At 38.4% G+C, this 12919-nt stretch overlaps 1 protein-coding gene across 1 annotated transcript in view; it reads left to right on the top strand.

The window, feature by feature from the left end:
• Musk (muscle associated receptor tyrosine kinase) overlaps positions 1-12919 on the top strand; it is a 70707-nt gene that overhangs the window by 17672 nt on the left and 40116 nt on the right. The gene's annotated exons all lie outside the window — the stretch shown is intronic.

The following is a 12919-nucleotide window of genomic DNA, read 5'->3' on the forward strand; positions in this document are numbered from 1 at the left end:
CACACTGAGCAATCACTTTCAATTTAGCTGATAATTTGGGATAGCTGTGTGGTGGGGAAAAAATCAACTGTTAAGATGTATACAGATTTGTCTTCCTAATTTAAATTCTAAATAAAAGTTTATAAAAGTATAAGATGCTGCAAAGCTGCATATAATTAAAAATAATTATAATACATATCAATAAAAAGGACACTATAATAAAATTCTATCCAGCCATTTAAAAAGACTGAATAAATTTTGTTGTTGTTGTTGGAGACAGAGTTTCTCTGTGTACCTTTGGAGCCTGCCCTGAAACTTGCTCTATAGTCCAGGCTGGCCTTGAACTCAGGGAGATCCGCCTGTCTCTGCCTCCTGATGATGCTGGGATTAAAGGTGTGCACCACCACCGACCAGTGTGAAATAGACTTTTATGTCTAAGAATATCTGTCATATATATTCTGAGTTTCATTTTCCCCATCTCTAAAATATAGATAAAACTATCACTGACATCTTAAATTGTCATGAGCAATGGTTGATACAGGTTAATACATAGTGAACAATGCACAATTCTTTGCAGGCTATGTTATTTTTCTTCTTTAATAAGTACTTGCCCTGGAATTACCATATTCTTGAAAATATCAATTAATTACATATATAAGCCAAACATCATCCATCTCATGCTACAAGATACACGCTAGAGTAAAAGTGTATTAGAGCTAACAGCCTGCGTGTCCCTGTATAGAACTATGTGAGAAGCTACTTGGATTATACAATTCATATAGCTCTATGCTATTTGAACCTTTGTAAAGAGATTTTAATATGCATGCTCATGCTTTGAAGAAAGAGTATATTCCAGATATTGTGCTACTCTGCTAAGACATCATGAACCTTTCCATTCATAGACGTGATGTGTTGTTTTTGCAGACGTGTTCCATGCTTTTCTAGAACAAGCTCAAGGATGGGGAAAGTTTAGTAAAAAGCCGTTGACCTAGCCTAGAGGCTGACTAGGGATTCATAGCACTTGCTTTCTGTTGAAGAATATTAAGGGTGAGAACCTGGGTGAGCAGAATAAGAAGCATACCTAGGGAAGGAAATCAATCCACGAAGATATTTGTATGACATCTACAGAGGGAGTGAGCAGAACTTTCTAGATAGAGTAGCTGTAGGGGGTCATAGAACAGGTACCTGCCTGGATTCTCTGTGCATTGGCTCCTTTTCTTAACGACAGGCAGAACCCTGAAAATTTTGTTAGTATTCTCCAGTGGTCTAGAGGCTCCAGCGTGAGCACTCGGTTTGGGCTCTGATCCTTAGGAGAGCTTTCCAGCTCCATTTGTTACTAACTTATGGAAAGAAGGAAAATGCCAAACAAATGTAAGTTCCCATAAAAAAAAAAGTGCAGGGCTCTTCTAGGTGAGACCTAAGGAGGCACATTGGTTAGATCTTGTCAGGGAGTTTCTGTTGTTTTCTGAATTCCTTGGCCATCTAAACTTCAGAAAAAGGCTGTTAGTCTCATGACTGTGGCCATCCTCCTACGGAAAATTGACTGTTGTCTCTGGGACAATGGATTTAGGAAGGCAGGATAAAACCAGGAAAATCTACTTGACCTAGTCCATCAACCCCAAGATGCTCATTTTTATTTGACCATATCTTGGTCACATTGTAGAATCATTGGTTTCTTCCAATCAGGGATGGTTGTTTTTATTCCTTTGCTATTGGAATTGATCCTACAGATGCTAAAGGAAAACATACCTGGACTGTGATTTTCGGCCTTTAGCTACTGTCATTCCTTAACTATCTTTAAATATGTGAACTAATATGCAGCTATCAGACAGAGATAAGCTAAATATCCTAGCTTATAAAGCTGTCTTCTTTCAGACTAAAATTATCCTTCTCCTTGTCAACACTTATTTTAACTAATAAATACAGGTGCTTCCCGTAGAAGCAAGAATCCCGCTTCCCCCAGTAGAATGATGCCATATATAAAGTTCTACTCCTCAAAAACTGTTACCCATATATTGTTTTTCTTAGTTTGAAATCAGAGATAATGACTTTCCAGTGCTGTAGAGTAGGAACATTTTTCTCAAGGGCAAGTCTTGCCCATCTAATAGGCTCTTCATTTTACTTAGATATGATTCACAGCCTAAGAGTGAGCTAAAGTGTTTCCTTGTATACCTGAAAGTTTCCCCCGAGCACCTCTACAGCCAGGGGTAGGGGGCAGATACTTGGTGGCCCAGAAAGATGACAGGGGGAAGTACTGATGTGAATGGCAGGGCTGGCTTTCAAAACCATATGGTCACTGGGGAAAACTCGCAGTGCAAGACTGAATTTCTTCTCCCATTCTTTTCTTTCTTTCTTTTTTTTAAAGATACCTTTTTAAAATGAGAGAGAGAGAGAGAGAGAGAGAGAGAGAGAGAGAGAGAGAGAGAACATGTGCCTATGTATATATGTATACACCCCAGGCTTGCAGGTAACAATAGAGTTGAGAAGAGGGTGTCAGATCCCCTAGAGTTGGAGTTAAAATCAATTGAGAGCTACTTGTCCTGGGTGCTAGGAACTGAACCCTGGTCCTCTGCAAGAGTACCAAGTGCTCTTCACCCCTGAGCCATCTCTTCTGCCCCTTTGCCCCTGTTCTTAACCAGTGACACAAACCTCTTTAAAAATAAATTTAATCAATAGTAATTAATCCTACAGAAATGAACCATTTTTAGTATGATGATGGATTTTTTTGTCTTGCTTTTTATGTTCATATGGTTCTTTGCTATAAGCCTTTTCATAATTGGGAACAAATACTACAATGCAAGCTTTTTATTTTATTTTATTTTTTGTTTTGTTTTTGTTTTCCTTTCCTTGTGCTCTTGACCTAACCATGAATTGCAGGATTTACTTATCTGGCACTGAGTATAGATCTTATTACATCATGTAGATATCACATCCATATGAGTCCTGTTTAATGAAGAAATACTAAATGAGTGGCGAGGTCTCAAGACCCAAATTAAAATAGATGGATGCTGTAATGTGCCAGGATCCCTGGTGACTGCGTTATCAGTTACGACTTGGCTCGCTTCTGGCATTTTATGCCATGGAGAAATAAAGATTGGACTGAAAGGAAGCTGGGGCTGCCTGAGAACTCCTGGAGATCTCGTGGTGTGAAGTGACTGAATAGTTATACAAAAGAGGCAAATGAAAGCCAGAAGGGGGCTGGAAGTGGGCAAGAATGCGTACTGAATCCTTCTGTGTAGAGGGCTGCTGTATGCTTTTCTAATGTTTAGCATCTCCTGTTTCCATGAGGCTTTGAAAAGCAGCATCTTATCTCAACATGAATAGGAATGTTGGCAGCAGGGAGGGAAAGCGAGCAGTGTGGAAATTTTAAGTGGCTCCAGGACATGAGTGTCTGTTGCTAGTCTAGACACCCAAGGGCCATCAACAGTTTTCTTGCAGTCTGGAAGGCTTTGCTTGCAGCTGGCTGAGTCTATTTAGAAACTTGCCTTCTCGAGAGTTCTTGCAAACAATAAAGTAGATCCTCCTAAACTAAATAAAAAAAGATGTCTGCTTGTCTGTCTATCTATCTACCTACCTACCTACCTATCATCCACCCACCCACCCATCCATTTACCATCCATCCATCCATCCATCCACCCACCCACCCATCCATCCATCCACCCATCATCTATCTATGTCATCAATCTACTTATCTACCAACACTCCAATCACTTGTTTCTGAAGTTTATTTTAATAAATAAACATAATAATAAATAAATAAGTATAATAGCACTGTTTTCACAGTCTTAGACTTCAACCCGCCTCCTCTGTTGGAGATCAGATTATATTGTTGCATCTACGAGAGTGGAAGCAATTGTGTAATGTTTATACCACATTTGACCTGCTTTTTCCTTTGTTTATGCTACAGCTCTTAATATGACAAATGCCACAGAGAGAGGTATTTAACGCCACGTGTGCTGTGTCTCAGTGGTTGCAGTTTTAATAGATGTGCAGTGGTCCTGTTCCCGACATCAGCTCTTCTTGCTTGGTGCCACTAACAGGCTTGCTTTTGCTTTCACGAGTATATTCTGCATTTTAAAATCAAACAAAAGAAAAAGCGATCAGCCTATGATATTCCTAGGGATATCTTTGGCCAAACTAAATCTGCATGATTTGATAGGTGCATGCTTCAAGAAGAGTCTGCCCTTCCGATCTGGACATATGTGTGGCATCCTAGAGTTTTGTAAGACTTTAGGTGAAGAATGCTATAATTGTCCTGTAGATGTGTCACTAAAGACTCCAAGAAATAGAAGGCACATTAATAATTATGATACTGAAAAAATAACCATGTAAGTCAGAGGGATGGTTAGACCCTTTGAATATAATCTGAAGAAAATAGGCTTGAAAACAAGCAAATGGTTTGTGCAATGCTTTTTATTTATTAATTATTTACAATGAAAATTAATTTTAAACAGAAACTAATGGTCTTTATTTGGAGGAAGTTTTATTGAGAGCTATCATTTTGATACACAGAAAGTGAAAATTCCTAGGCTGTGTATGTGTATTTCTGTGTATTAAAATGATAGCCCTTTATTTTATGTACCAACTTCCTCTTTGAGGCAGAAACAGTGAAATCCATCAATGGCAACAGAGATTTTTATCTAAAATGGAGACCATCTTTATTAAGTTTGAATCTGTTAAAATTGTAATCTTTACAACTGGAATGGTAGCCTTACAAAATAAGTTCAAATAAATAAGTTAATTTGTAGAGAGTGAAACTTGGCACCAAGGTTTGCAATAGAATGAGGAGGTCCTGTTTTTCTAGTACATCTTCCACTACCCATTTGTGACTCCTTCTTCTTGTATATAGAAGTAGTGTAGATTAGTCCTCTGGTGGGATCGCATACTAATTGGTTGGACCTGGGTGTTAATCCTGATTCTACTTATTAGTTACAAAAGTTTGAATAACTTATCTGGCCTTTGAAAGTCTATTTCTTCGTGTGTAGAAAAGGGAGGGAGATCCTGAGAGCAGAGTTCTTCAGAGGAACAGAGCACAGAGCGCTGCAGCTTCTTCATAAATTCTAGTGGTGCTCAGAATTTTTGTCTGCTGTGAGCATTGTTATAAGGCTGGATGACTTCTATCCAGAGAAAGCTTCTGGCTATGTTTTTCATGTTTCATAAACAGAATGTCAACATTCCTGACTGCTCATCTGGGCTCCAAAGGACATAAATCCATCCTCAATCAGCATTGCCTTGCACCTGCATGCCTGCTGCCTGTTAGAGATGATAACCTTGCTTTGGCGCCACTCTGACGAGTGGTGTTGGAAGGCTCATTGAAGGAGGTGTCTGAAATAGGAATGGGTCTTTAATAGCACAGCAGAAAGGAGCTATGTGGGGACAACCTTTTTGGAAAAAGAAATATATATAAAATACCAATTCAGAAACAATTTGTGTTTCTCAAACTTGTATCATTTTTCGTTCCCTATAAAAACAGATATTTGTCCCCAAAGTCTTGGTGGGAATATTGATTTTTTTTAATCACTTACTTGTATCAATAGCTTACCCACAAGTAGTAATACATAAATGTCATAATTTTAAATAATTATATTTGTTTAGTGCTTACTATGTTTGATGTAATGAGATAGCTTAGAAATATATTTAAAAAAAAAGATGTGTATCAGTCAGTTTTTGTTGTTGTGACAAAATGATCAAGGTGACCAGCTTAAAAGGAGAGGCTTGTTTTGACTAGGAGTTTCAGAGGATTTTTGTCAATGGTCTCTTAGCCTTGTGCCTTGAGTCTAGGGCAGCACAATACATCATGTAGGGAGTGTGTAATAGGGGCCTGAAAGCCAAGACTGGGCGCCACATCTTTTTCAAGGGTGTGTCCCAGTGATCTATTCTTTCTGTCAACTTCTGCCTCCTGAAAGTTTCATCACTTCCTAATGGCATCACAGACTGGTGGACTTCCTAGCACAGAGGTCATAAGCAAGCTCTAACCTGTACCACATGGCTTCCTGTCTGGAATCTTTCCAAAGGGAGTGATAGTCATGGGAACTTAAGAGATTCAGAAAGGTGGGACCCGGTGGATCTTTGAATGATGAAGGGCCATTTGTTGTGTGGCTCACACCTCAATGAGAGAGGAAAAGAAGATGGACAAGGTGGGGAATGTAGATCTATCATGCACACAGGGATCCTGACTCTGAACCATACTCAGAGAATAGTAAGAAGGGAGAGATTGGGGCAGCATCTATTAGTGGTACCACAGGAGACACTATACCCTGTGACTCGAATCAGGCTCTCACTGAGATTCTTTTTGATTCCATTCCGCATCAAACATATTTTCTAAATGATGACGTAAGTGTGGTAATTTACAGTTTGGAGGCAGGCAGCCCTACTGGACACTCGGAATCCCACCTAAAAAGTCACAGATATTACCAGTCCAATCCCTTTAGTAAGCCAGAGCACTATGGTGGTATTTCAGACCAAGGAGGTTAAGGCTGCCAGGCTCCTATTTCTTTTCCCAGCTAAAAGTTCTGGTTGAAAAATAAAAGAAAGTAATTGATTTTCTGAACAAGAAAACTTGATGGTTGACCTAAACTTTTGTTTATGCCTGCCACAGCTGTACAAGGTTAGGAAAAGTTGGGTGAATGACACATGGAATTGTCTATGTATGCAAAGCTTTTGTAAATAGAAAATTATTTCAGTTGCAGAAGTTTTAGAATGGCAGCCTGTGAAGGATTTCCTGTAATTGGCCAGTTCAGCATCTCTTCTCACCAAAGCTGAGGGTGATTTTTCTTTTAAAAAGTATATTGCAGCTGAAACCCAAGTCTTTATTAGCCAATGGTTAAAGTGAGATATTTTCAGGACCAACTTGTTGAAAGGAAAATCCTTTTCATCAATGTACTATCTACAGATAAACCTGAGCAAAAAACAAGTGAACTTCATTAGGCTCTGCTGGACTCAACTCGGCAAATATCTCTTTCTCATGCTTATTCATCACCAATCCTTACTTATGAGCTAGGAAAATGTTATTATCATAAGGGCCACAGAAATGTCTTCGATGTCAGCTACAGCAGATTTGTTCTCATGAAGTGGGTAGCTCTTCCTCTGGGGACTCGGTGTAGAGAGTCATAGTGAGGTCAGTGCTTTGGTTCCACTTTCTCCAGGGATGGAGTCACAGTGGGGACGGCCTTATGCATGCTCCTGCCCTGCTTCAAAAGAGACAGAAAGTAATACCAGGTTTTTCTTTCTTTTCTTTACTCCCAAGAGTCAAAAAGAGAATACAGTTTTTTTTTTAAGATTTGCTATTCTTTCCAGATTTTCTTTTAATAATTGAAAAACAAGAGCAGAATCTGTTGAGAAACAGAGTTCAACCCCCTTTTGTTCAATTAACAAAAAATAAATAAAAAGCTAGTAAGAAGATCCCTTGGGCTGTTGACAGCATTTGTCTACCAAAAGACATCTCCTTTTCAATGATTCTTAGAAAGCACAATTCTAGAAGAGATTCAAACACCCTATGGAGATTAACATTCATGGTTCAGCATCAATGTCTATAGAATGAATTTGTCTTTCCACAGAGTAGTTCCTCTCTTAGATAGCTTAGTTTAGAAATGAAGTTGGGACAGAACAGCTTTCATGTGTCAGAAGAGTAGACAGATAGATAGATAGATAGATAGATAGATAGATAGATAGATAGATAGATGATAGATAGACAGATGATTGATGATAGACAGGCAGTTAATAATAAATAGATGATAGATATAAATAGATAACAATAGATAGATAAATAAGCAAATAGAAGATAGAAAGACAGATAGATAGATGATAGGTAAATAAGATAGATGGTAGATAGATATAAATTTTGCTTCAAACTTTGCCTCCCATACTTTGCAGCTGTATCTTCCATCAGTGCTTTATTATTATTTATTATTCTTATTGAATTATTATTATTAAAATTTCTGTGAAATTTTTATCGTTTTTTTTTTTCGTTTTGTTTTTTTTTCAAGACAGGGTTCCTCTGTAGCTTTGGAGCCTTTCCTGGAACTAGCTCTTGTAGACCAGGCTGGCCTTGAACTCACACTCACAGAGATCTGCCTGCCTCTGCCTCTGCCTCCTGAGTGCTGGGATTAAAGGCATGCACCACCACCACCTGGCCGAAATTTTAATCTTTAAAATTCAATATTTTATTAATTTATTCTTTTACAAATTTGTCATGCTTATACTCTGTTTTGGTCACCTCACTCATTCCAGCACTCTCTTTCATCCCTCTCCGACCTCCACACACTCCCCCTTCCTCCCATTAAGTTCCGATCCCTATTTTATATCTTTAAGAATAGTTTTGGAAAATTTGCACATGTGTTCAATGTTTCTTGGTCATACATATCCCCACTCCCTCCCTCAAGCTTCCTCATCAGCCCACAAGTATTGCCCATCTTTTCATGACTCTTTTAATTTTCACAATTCTGAGTTGAGAGTCAGTTACTCCATTTTCTTATTCTGGATGAAAAAAAAAAACCCTGAAATTTGTAAAGTCTAGCAAGAACCAGATCAAAGAAACCAGCGAGCGGTAAAATTAAGATTAAAATTCAGATCCACCACTGGGGTGGTTTCCAGGGTATCATATATAAATGCAAGAAGACTATTTTAGTGAGGAGTGTGGTTTCCCGGTTTCTGAGTTTGTCCTTAGCAAAGTCTCTGGAGTTGGGTGGAGCTGTGGTACCAGAGTCAGGATTCCTTCCCTAAGGCACTAACTGAAGAGCAAACTACAAACATGTAAGAAGCAGCACTGAAAAGACAATCTTCAAAGGAGAGGATATTTTAAAAAGGCAGATAAAAAATCCCAGTGTTTTACATGAGTGGGATAATTTTTATTTCTCCTGGATAAGTACTTTAGAAGTTTTCTTTGATCTTCATCTTCAATACAATGACCACGTGAAGCCTCACCATGTAACAGAATGGCCCAAAGCTCTGTTTGGAAGGTGCATAGAGATCAGGGGAACTTGACTTTGCAACCTGCTATTTTGAGAAGCTGCTTTGTAGCATTTATAATCTTTCTATTTTAGTTTTATGGGCCATAAATTTATACTGTGGTAGAAAAGTAAATTGCACTTGGACAAGAGTAGAAGACACAGGTTTCTTTTTTCCTTCATTTACATTTTTTTAAAAAAAAATTGTGACTTTCCCTTCTAAAGATTGACCTTGCCATCTAAGATAGGTCCTTTAGCCCTTGGAGGGCTAACTCTTAACAGACTTCCGTTAGCATCATTTGATAGTGGTCTCTCCTAACTCCACCAGTTTGAGCTTTACATGTTTTGAAATTATTATTTTATTGAGTGGATGTACATTATTCTTCTAAATCCCCTTTATAAGCGGTGTTTTCAACCTTTGGGCAATGTTGCTCTTTCTCCCTATGATTATTTGTTATTGTAAATTGTTATATTTATATCTGATATTAATTTGGTTGACACATTTTGATTTGAGATTTTCCCATTGCTTTGTAGTTTTTGATTGCTTCGTTTCTAATCTTCCTGTTATGAAGTAAGCAGAAGATAGCTTGGTTTGTGAAAATAATCCAGTCCAAGAGAATTGGTTGTTTTCAGTAGAGAAGTTTAGTCACTTATACTTTATTTGAAAAACTTATTTCTAATATTTGTTATATCTAGTTAATTAACCAATTAATTAATTTTGAGGCCTTTTTTAGATAGCTCAGCCTGACATTAAATTTGTAATCCTTTTGCCTGACCCCCAGGATTCTATTTATCTTTACCGTGTATTATATTAATTTTGCCATTTCTTTTGTCTGCCTCCTTTTTATCCCAACCCTTTCTTCTGCTGAACTTATTTCCCCCTTTTCTCATGATAATGCCTTTACAGAAACAGAAGATCTCAGTGCCATCAAATTAGGAAAAGAGAATGTATGTCTTCAACTCTCTAAGACCCCAACTTCATTGGTTGAATTCTTTTTATTTTCTTCGCTCTTCTGCCTCTCATGGCCAGAAGACTTCAGGCCGTCCACATTCTTCTACTTCTTCATTCACCCTACAGGGGCTACACGACCTTGTGTGATTTTTACTAAACTCACCCCTTTTATCTTCTCAGAGGATCTTCACTTTCCTTCTTCCTGCATAACTTTAGATAGTCATTTCAATTATCTCCTCATCTGATGACAAGGTGAATAATCTCACAAGTGAAGAAATTGTGGAGAGAGACTTTAATAAGAAAAAATAAAATTGAGTGGTAGATATTTGATATTTTCAGTGGAATCAGTTGGCTGACTATATCATATGGCTACAAACGAACACATGCAGATTTATATGCATGGAAATAAAGCATGCAGAATGCTTCTTTTCTTCAGAGTTATTAGACTCATCATAGATGTTAGTGTATTCCGAGGAGCTAAAGATAATAAGAGCTAAGGAAGTTAAAAGAAATTAGCAGTCAGATTGAGAAAGTGTGACTGTTTCATCTGGAAACATGAAAATATTCGTTGGAATCTTTTTCAGTTCTCACCCAGTGAGTGGACATGGGAAACAGGTCTTATGGGTAGGAAATATAAAGAGACTGGTTTAGAGTCTATTTCTTTCCTCTTTTCTTTTAAAAGAGTTGGTCAAAATAGCTTGCTAAAATGATCCTGAGTTCCCTAAAAATGAACATATTGAGGAAAGCAGTTGACTGATAGTGAACTTGGTTGTTGAAGCAAAGTGAGTAGGGCATTCAGTCAAGACAGGGTCTGCTTGTCCATCCTAACTGCCCTCCTATGGTCTAAGAAAGCAGAAGGCAATATATCCCTTACAGAAATGATGAAGAACTTTTTAAATTTTTATTTAATTTAAACAGTTCTGTACTTCAAAGAAGAAAAAATAGCAACAGAAGTTTGTTGCTGACCATCATTCTAACATTATGCCTTCCCCAGATTAAAAATCTATTTGGAAGACAAGACGGAGCATATCATGTAAAGCAATTAGATGAACATTTAACAATTAAATTGAAAAGAAGATCATGACATGGGATCTTCAAACTTGGCAGAAAACAAGTTCAGAAGTCACAAGGAATTATAATAGACATTTGGGTCACATGGAGAATTAAGGACTTCAATTTGACCTTGTAATGGCCAGTAAGCTGACCCACCAAATATGTACAATTTTCAAAAGGTTCTCATAGATTAGCCCTTCATACTTTTCTCTAAGATAACCTCATTTGTGTATGCATGTATTTATATGTGTATGATTTAATGCCAAAGCACATAGGACATTTGTGGATATTTGCATCTATGCATAGAAAGGAGTTTTCATAGGCTAAGTAGGACAGTGAAACTCCCAGGCCAACCTTTCGGATTGCTCTTTGGAAAACAGCAAGTCTCAGAAACTGCTGCATCTCTTTGGCTGGTTTTTTTTAGCTGCAGTGTGTGCTGGTGGGGACATCCTTTCACAATTTGTCGGACTTAATGTGACCTAAAGATGGACCTCTGCTTAGCTCTTCTGGTAATGTCTGTGATATAAGCAGGGACCCTTCCTAGCCATGGTGGAACACAGCTAAGGTCCCAGCCCTCAGGAAGGGTAGACAGGGACTTCAAGCATAGGCTAGGACACACAGTGAGACCTTGTCCCCAAACCAAACAATAATGCAACAAAAGCAAAACAGAGACTCTAGTTTCCAAGCGTCCAGTACAAAAGAAACGAATTCTTATTCTGTGCTCTACCTGGTGCTTTTCGGAATGCCCTAAAAACCCAATCTCTTCATCCAGATTCAAGGTTCATTTGACAGACCACTTCTAAAAGTTCTTTAATGTAATTGGCATCCATTTATAAAAATTGTAAGTGGCCTCTAGCCTGGACTCTTAAAGTCAGAAAATAAAACGAAATGCCACTGACTTCCTTGGTGAAGGCAGGGGAGTTCAGACAGAGTCAAATCGAATTGGTCTTACACTCATTTCCCTTTAAGGGAACTGGGTGTGAAGTGTGAAATGGAGCTGCCCTGATGACACCAGGCTAGAGAGGACTGGCTCCATGTCCGAGTCTGCATACGGATGTTAAATTTCTGGTACTGCCGTGCCAGTAGATCCCTGAGTCTTAGGGTTTTTTTAATATGTAAAATATCCCCAGTCACATCAGTAATGTTCAATCGCAGAGATGTGGGCAGGAGCTCAGTGAGCGTGTCTGCCGTGTGTGGGAATATCTATCTCCTATGAAGGACAATACAGGGCTATTCTCGTCAGAAGCAGTGCTCACCAACAACATCACTGTTTTGTCCATATACACGCACACGGCAACTGGCTTATCTTTAGTTAATTCCAAAAAGGTCTAAATAGATTTAAACAAGTAAGTCTTTGGGAAAGGAAATTACGGTTCTGTGTGGATGTTTGCCTGCGATATGGTCATAGTAAACAGTTTAGAACAACTAATTTATTTTTTTATTTTCCCTTGACTACAGTTTCTAAAAGTATACAAAAATCTCAATTCCTATCCAGTTTAGAGGGGTTTTTTTTGTTGTTTTTGTTTTATTTTGTTTTGTTTTTTGTTTTGTTTTGATTTTGTTTTTTTGTTTTTGTTTTTTTTTTTTGCATTTTCTCTCAGAGCAACCTTGGCTGTTCTGTTCCCAGGATGCTTTGTTCTGCTCTACTCCCTGAGCTGCCTCTGGGGGTTAAATGAGCTGCAGCTCTTTGCTGGTGGTAGGCTTTGGTTCTGCAGAAACCCCCTAATCCCCTGTTTACCACAACACGAGTCTATTGCCATAGAAATGATAGCTGAGATCCCACAGTCCACACCACTGACTTCACAGCAGGGCCTGGTAAGACGAGAAGCCAAGCCAACAGAGGAGCAGAATTCACTAGAATAGAAGGGACTCTGTTGCCTTGAAAGAAAGGGGGGATTGTCCTGGTCTACATTCAAACAAAAATGCATGAGTGAGCTACGTCTTTGGGTATGCTGTAGTTTAGTTTCTGTATAATACTGCCTGACTACCA

Source organism: Microtus oregoni, unplaced genomic scaffold (genome assembly GCF_018167655.1).
Source record: "Microtus oregoni isolate MIOR12 unplaced genomic scaffold, Mior012 000008F_ref0000371, whole genome shotgun sequence".
Lineage (NCBI taxonomy): Eukaryota > Metazoa > Chordata > Mammalia > Rodentia > Cricetidae > Microtus > Microtus oregoni.